The sequence below is a fragment of the Chrysochloris asiatica genome, unplaced genomic scaffold, assembly GCF_000296735.1.
Source record: "Chrysochloris asiatica unplaced genomic scaffold, ChrAsi1.0 scaffold00077, whole genome shotgun sequence".
Classification (NCBI taxonomy): Eukaryota; Metazoa; Chordata; class Mammalia; order Afrosoricida; family Chrysochloridae; genus Chrysochloris; species Chrysochloris asiatica.
Genome location: NW_006408595.1, coordinates 3,241,271 through 3,249,015, shown reverse-complemented (window position 1 = coordinate 3,249,015; position 7,745 = coordinate 3,241,271). Strand labels below are relative to the sequence as shown.

At 40.6% G+C, this 7,745-nt stretch overlaps 1 protein-coding gene across 1 annotated transcript in view; it reads left to right on the top strand.

Moving 5' to 3' along the window:
- Positions 1–7,745, top strand: part of SLC2A13 (solute carrier family 2 (facilitated glucose transporter), member 13) — a 536,393-nt gene that overhangs the window by 12,451 nt on the left and 516,197 nt on the right. The window lies entirely within an intron of this gene.

Sequence of the window (7,745 nt, the reverse complement as noted above, 5' to 3'; positions counted from 1 at the left end):
CGAATCGATGGCACTTAACAACAACACATAGGGCTTCTGAGGAGTGGCTGGTGAGCTTGAAGCACCGACCTTGCAGTTCAAACAGCTTTGCAGTGTGGCACATTAACCCACAGCACCACACATGGGTACTTATTATTGTATGGGTAGTGTAAACTGTTAATACACTTGCCTGCTATCCTTAAGATTGACGATTTGAATCCACACAGAGACACCTCAGAAGAAAGGTCTGGCAGTCTGCTGCCATTGAAAGCCTAGCCATTGAAAACCCTTTAGAGCACAGTTCTACTCTGATACCTGTAGGGTCACCATGACTTGAAATCAATACCAGAGCAACTGGTTTGATATTTATTATTGCATATGCAAGTAAGGAGTGCAGGTTGGCTTTTGTTTGATTCTGTTAGGTGCCAATGAGTCAGTTTTACTCATAAGGGCCCCAGAGCACTGTCCCATGGGAGCACATGGCCAGGTCTTTCCCCCTCAGAGCTTCTAGTTGGGTGTGACCCCCCAGCTTTGCAGTTTGTAGCCAAGCAGTTAATCATTGCACCACCAGACCTCCTTGCTTTCTGTTTAGAGCTTTTATTAAATAGTGCCTTCAGTGCTAAACAACCTGTGATGTGCACATGATACAAACCTTACTTGCTGAAAGCGAAGAGGACATAAAATACTTGATAATTAATATCAAGGACTACAGCCTTTGATATGGATTACACCTCAATGTAAAGAAAACAAAAGTCCTCAATATTGGACAAATAAATCATGACCTTTCATGATAACTGCAGAGAAGATTGAAGTTACCAAAGACTTCATTTTGCTTGGATCCATAATCAGCACTCGTGCAAGCTGCTTGTTGTTTTTGGTGTCTTTGGGTGGGTACTAACTCATAACCACTCTATGCACAACAGAATGAAACACTGCTGGGTCCTGCACGAACCTCACAATAGTTGTTACGTTTAAGCCCATTGCTGTTGCCTCTGTGCTAACCCATGTAGTTGGGGGTTTGCCTCTTTTTCTCCAACTGTCTACTTTACCAAACATTATATCCTTCTTTAGAGACTAGTCCCTCCTGACAATATGTCGGATGCATGACAGATGAAGTCTGACCATTCTGGAGCATTCTGCTGTACTTCTTCCAACACAGATTGGTTTGTTCTTTTTGCAGTCCATGGTACTGTTAATATTCTCCTCCAACACCATAACTCAAATGCATCAACTCTTCTATGGTCTTACTTATTTACTTTCCAACTTTCAATGCATATGAAGTTATTGAAAATACCATGACTTGGGTCAGGTGCACTTAGTCCTCAAACTGACATCTTTGCTCCTGAACACTTTAAAGAGGTCTTGTACAGCATATTTGCATAATGCAATACATCGTTTAATTTCTTGACTATTGCTTCCACAAATGTTGTTGGTTGATCCAAGCAGAATGAAGTCTTTAATAACATCAATCTTTTCTCCGTTGATAAGAATGTTATTTATTGGTCCAGTGGTGAGGATTTTTGTTTTCTTTACATTTGGATGCAACCCATATAGAAGACTATGCTCTTTGATCTTCATCAGTAAATATTTTAAGTCTTCTTCATTTTCAGCATGTGAGGTTGTATCATCTGCATATTTCAGGTTGCTAATGAATCTTTGTCCAATTATGATGCCATGTTTTTCTTCATATAATCCAGTTTCTCGGATTATTTGTTCAGTATACAGATTGAGTAAGTATGGGGAAAGAATACAACCCTGATGCACACCTTGGCTAATTATAAACCATTCAGTGTTCTCTTGTTCTGTTCAAACAACTACCTGTTGGTCTATGTACAGGTTCCTCATGAGCACAATTAAGTGTTCCAGGAAACGCATTCTCCATAGTATATTGTCTCTCATGATCCACACAATCGAAAGCCTGTGCATAGTTAATAAAGAACAGGTAAACATATTTCTAATATTCTCTGCTTTCAGCCAAGACTCATCTGACATCAGCAGTGATAACCCTCGTTCAACGTCCTCTTCTGAATTCAACTTGAACCTCTGGACAGTTCCCTGTCAATGTCCATTTGCAGCATTTTAAAAATTATTTTTAGCAAAGTTTTACCTGTATGAGATATTAATATTTTCTGATGACTTCTGCATTCTGTTGGATCACCTCTCTTTGGAATGGGCACAAATATGGATCTCTTCTAGCCAGTTTGACAGGACTTTGATAATAAATGAGGCCCTATTCCTCTTCAATTTGTCATTCCCTGCAGAGTAAACCATGTGATTGTCAGATTTAAAATGGACAATACCAATCCATTTCAGTTCACTAATGCCTAGGATATTGATGTTTGTGTATTATACATTTCATTTTGGACAATTTCCAATTTTCATAGATTCATACTAAGTACATTCCATGCTCTGATTATTAATGGATGTTTACAGCTGTTTCCCTTTATTTTGAGTTGTGTCCCATATACAAATGAAGGTCCTGAAGATTCTACTACATTCATGTCATCACGGTCAGCTCTACTTTGAGGAAGCAGCTCTTCCCTAGTCATATTTTGAGTGCCTTCCAATCTGAGGGGCTCACCTTCCAGCACTGTATCTGAAAATATTCTGGTGCATTTTATCACTGGATTTCAAGGTCGGTTTGAACTGCAAGATGGACAGTTCAAGCTCATCAGCCGCTTTCTTGGAAACCCTATACAGGGTCGCTATGAGTTGGAACTGACTTGATGGCACTCAACAACAACATATTTGGAAGTAGTCCGTCTCTCTTTCTACCTAGTCTGGCTTCATTGGAAGCTCAGCTGAAACCTGTCTTTCACGGGTAATCCTTCTGTTGGTTTTTAAAATACTGGTGGTATAGCTTCCAGAATCACAGCAACATGGAAGCCACCACAGTATGACAAATGGACAGGACTTTTAGTAGTTAACTATTCTGTCTTCTAGTTCTAATTCATTCATTTTTTTTTTTTTTTTGCAATTTTGTCTCAGTTGCAATCACATCAATGTAACATCATTTTCCTGTTTTTCTTGTTTCCATTCCTCCGTCTTTCCTCACCCTTCAGATTTGCCTTTTGGCAAATGCTGCATTTTTGGTCTTGATTGATGGTTGTATGTCATTACTGTTATTGTTTCCCCTATAGACTAATCTGTTGCTTGGCTGAAAATTGAACCACAGGGGTGAGTTCAGTTCCAGGCATAGAGAGTGACCAATCTCAGACCAATAAACCTGGCCTTTTATTATGATTTCGAGTTTTGTTCCACATTTTTTCCTACTCTATTCAGGACCTTCTAATATGACCCCTTTTGAACAGTTAGTATTGGTAACCAGGCACCAATAGTTCTTCTGTTCTCAGGCTCTTGAAGACTGAAGTTCATGTGTTCCATTATTCCATTGGACTAATGATTTCCAACCATCTTCAATTTTCATTACTCTTTTTTCCTGTGGGCAGAGAGACCAGTAGTTGCACCTTGGATGTCCGCTCATGAACTTCTAAGATCTCAGTCAGTATTCACCAAAGTAGAACATTGTCTTTGTGACCCTTCAGTCCATTCTGTAAGCCTAATTGTGTATGTTTTATGTGCATTCACTCATTCCTTGGGAAGCTAGTATTTTTCCTTAGGTTAAGAATGAATTAAAAGTACATAAAACAACCAGGTGACTTTCCTGTAGATTGCTATTCATAGTTACCCCATGTGTGTCAGAATAGAACTGTGCTAGATAGGTTTTTAAGGCTGTGACTTTTCAGAAGCAGATTGCTTCTTCTAAAGAGACTCTTGTTGTTGTTAGGTGCCATCAAGTCGGTACCGACTCACAGTGACCCTATGTACGACAGAATGAAACACTGCCCACTCCTGGGCCAACCTCATAATTGTTGCCACGCCTGAGCCCACTGATGCTGCCACTTGGCCAATCCATCTCACTGGAGGTTTTCCTCTTTTTCTCTGACCCTCCACCTTACCAAACATGATATCCTTCTCCAGCGACTGGTCCCTCCTGACAATATATCTGAACTCTGAGAGACGAAGTTTGGCCATCTTGGCCTCCAAGGAGCACTTTGGCTGCATTTCTTTCAACACAGATCTGTTGGTTCTTTTGGCATCCCATGGCACTTTCAATATTCTTCTCTAACACCAGAACTCAAAAGCATCAGTTCTACTCTGGGTAGGTTTTAACTCTTGACTCTTGAATGCTTAATTCTTTTGTTACCCAGGGACTCTCATGAAGCGCAGAGAGGCCATGTAAATTAGTACTGCTGGTGCTGAGATTTCGGTTTTTCATTAAGGAATTGTGTGAGTTCTTGTGGTGCAGTGATGTTTCTTCTAGCCGTAGACTTTTGTGAACTCCTACCAAACAACATTTTTGCCCTGATGGGTTTAGGTAAGAGAATGTGGGAGAAGATGCTGATAGGACTAACAGTGGTTAGCAGGGTTAACTGTCGTTCCCAAAACCTGCAACTCTAGTGTGTATCAAATGAGCCATCTTAGAAGCAAGAATGGACTATTTCTCTACCATCAAAGAAGAACTACCAGGGTGGAGCATGTCTTTTTGGACTCCCAAGATCCTTGCACATAGATCTTCTTGACTCAGGGACAGAAGGCTGGAGTGGCAGAGGAACAGCAGCAGCAGAACCAAGACCCAGAGCACAAGATAGAGTGTTGGGTTTCCCAGCCCACAGAGTGAGTAAAGCTGAGTGATTCTGGACAGAAGACTGTGGAGTAGGGGACCTCCAGGCACTTAGTTGGCGGGCCGAGAGCCTTCAGGCTGAGGTTTATGGTGGACTGGTGTGACCTGTGTGCATTTATCAGCATCCCTAACAGCTTTGCAACACTGGTGGGTCAGGGAGAGCTCCGCCTGTGGGCACGGTGGAGGAGAGGCTGCCCTGACTGGAACAACTGTGCCCTGTGCATTTCTAATCCTCAGTTGTCATCTGTTCTCTTTCCTAATTAACTATAACTGTGAGTATGGTGTCTGAGTTCTCTGTGGCCTTTGCCGTGCATCACTGAACCCTGCTGAGTAGAGTGCTGTGGGAGGAATGGTTGGTGCCACATTATTTTGCAGTTCCCCTCCCCATTTTATAATAAATCTAGCTCTTGATTGTGAAAGCAAAATAGAGTAAAATGATAACATTTCCTAAGTTAATATCTAGATTTAATGCACTAGTAACTAAAATCTTGGAGTCCTGGTGTGACGCTGTGGGTTAATGCACCAGACTGCAAAGCCATTTGAACTGCAAGGTCAGCGGTTCAAGCTCACAACTGCTCCTCGGAAACCCTATACAGGGTCGCTATGGGTTGGAATCAACTTGACGGCACTTAACAACAACAACTGAAATCTTTATACAGTGTTTTCTAGAATTTAACACGCTGATTAGCGTTAATGAGAGTAAGGAGTTCTGGTATGGCGCTGAGGGTTAATGCACTGGGCTGCAAGGTTGGTTTGAACCACAAGGTCATTGGTTCAAGCTCACCAGCCACTCCTCAGAAACCCTGTTCAAGGTTGCTATGAGTCGGATCCAACTCCATGGCACTTAACAACAAGAGTAAGAATATCAAACACTATTCTGAAACAGTAATGAGAAGCAAAAAAACCACTTAGAAATTCTGTGTAGCTGTACACCTTTATGGGAGCAGAAAGGTTCCTCATTCTCTCGTGGAGTGGCTGTGGGTGTGAATTGCTGAACTTTTGGATAGCAGCCCAATGTTTGATGAAATAAAATTCAAAATTACTCTAATTAGCATAGAATATTATATGGCATATACATAATACATTATAGTTTATTTGGTATGTTGTTGTTAAGTGCCATCGAGTTGATCCCGACCCATAACGACCCTGTATAGGGTTTCTGAGGCATGGCTGGTGAGCTTGAACGACCGACCTTGCAGTTCAAATGGTTTTGCAGTCTGGCGCATTAACCCACAGAGCCACACCACGACTCCTTATATGGTATAATATGTAATTAAAGCCGTGTAGTGGTAATGAATTGGCCTGCTAACCTCATAGTCAGCAGTTCGAAACTACCAGCTGTTCCATGGGAGAAAGATGAGGCTTTCTGATCCCGTAAAGATTTACAGCCTCAGAAACCCTGTACAGGGTCACTATGAGTTGGAAACGTCTCCACGACACGTAACAACAACAACATATGAAAAAAACAAAAAACAAAAAGCAAAATCCTGGAAATACAACAATTTGTAAGAGTTTCTAGTACTGAATAAATTGGATAAACCCTATAAAATAAAGAATAATTTACAAGCAGTTGAAAAGGTAAAAACTATGAAAGACGTTTAGATTTCATATTCCAGTTAATATTATATTGGTGTAAGAGTCTCTAGAGCTTTTGAATAGTAGGAGCAATTTTCTTTTTCTTTTCCTTATATGAGGGAAGTGACTCATCTGACCCATAGCGACCCTGTATAGAGTTTCTGAGGAGCAGCTAGTGAGCTTGAACTGCTGACTTTGCAGTTCAAACCGACCTTGCAGTCTATCATATTAACCCACAGAGCCACACCAAGACTCCTTGATTTTGGTTTACTAGAAACCAAATTATATACTTGGAATACAGAGATTGTAATACAAGGAAGTGAGGGGAAAATTTCGCATAAGAATATTTTTATGTGTGTCTTGTTGTAAAGTTTTGTAGCAAAAAGGGGTGAGTGGTCGATCTATAATCCTGGAGCAGAGGACCCTGGGACCATCAAGGGAGAAAAGGCAGCGGAGTGTGGGATCCTACCCAGAGACACCAGGATGCCAGAGATGAAGGCAGAAATGATGACATGAAGATACAGAGTAGCTGAGGACTCCAGACTCATGGAGGGAGCGGGGATATGTTCTGGTGGCCAGTGGGGAGGCTTGCAGGGTGTGCCTTTTGGCTGTTTGAATGATTGTACAGTCCTGAGTGTTTTGATGTACATCTAAACAACAACAACAAAAAGCAGGAAATAGAAGCAAATACTGTTGAATGATGAAGCATGCAGGGGATTGTAATTATTTCAGTGAAATGAATACGATAGGATAAGTATAAAACTGATGTTCCCCCATGTAAACTATCACTCAATTCACAATAAAAACAGAAACAAACAAAAAACTAGGGGGAAACCTCCAAATGATTAGGTAAACCAGTATATGTGATGGCTTGTTACATTGTGATTAAACATGGGATTAGTAAAAACAAAATAAAAATTTAAGAAATTCTTTCATTGTATGTAAAACATATATGTATATATATAACTACATACCTTCTGTCAAGCTGTATGCCATTGTTGTTAAATGCAGTCAAGTCGGTTCCAGTCATAATTTTTAGGCAGATGGAATCAGAGTGTTTAACACATTTTTCTATTCTTTTAGCTGTGTGCCTCCTGATCATGGATCCTTGCAGAAGCCAACCCTTCATTTGTAGCTGAGATACCATGTCTTTTCTCCTATTAGAGCTTTCCTTCTTGATATTTTCTATTCTACATCTCTATTATTTTATAATTTACCCCCTCCGACTAGATTATTCCTGTAAGCATGCACACAGACTATTTTTCTCATCTTTTAAAAATATATTTTATCTCCCACATTATCTTCAAGTTACTATTGCATTTGACTCTTTTCTTGTAAACATAAAACTGTTGCCTATGGTATTTCTTTTCTTCAGTTCCTCTCATCCCACTCTTCCCTGAACTCTTTCCTGTGAGGAAAATGCCAAGATCATCATTAATAGGAACGGACTAGGGATGTCTTGAGCCCCTCCCTGCCTGGCCCATACCAAAGAAACCACAATAACCAG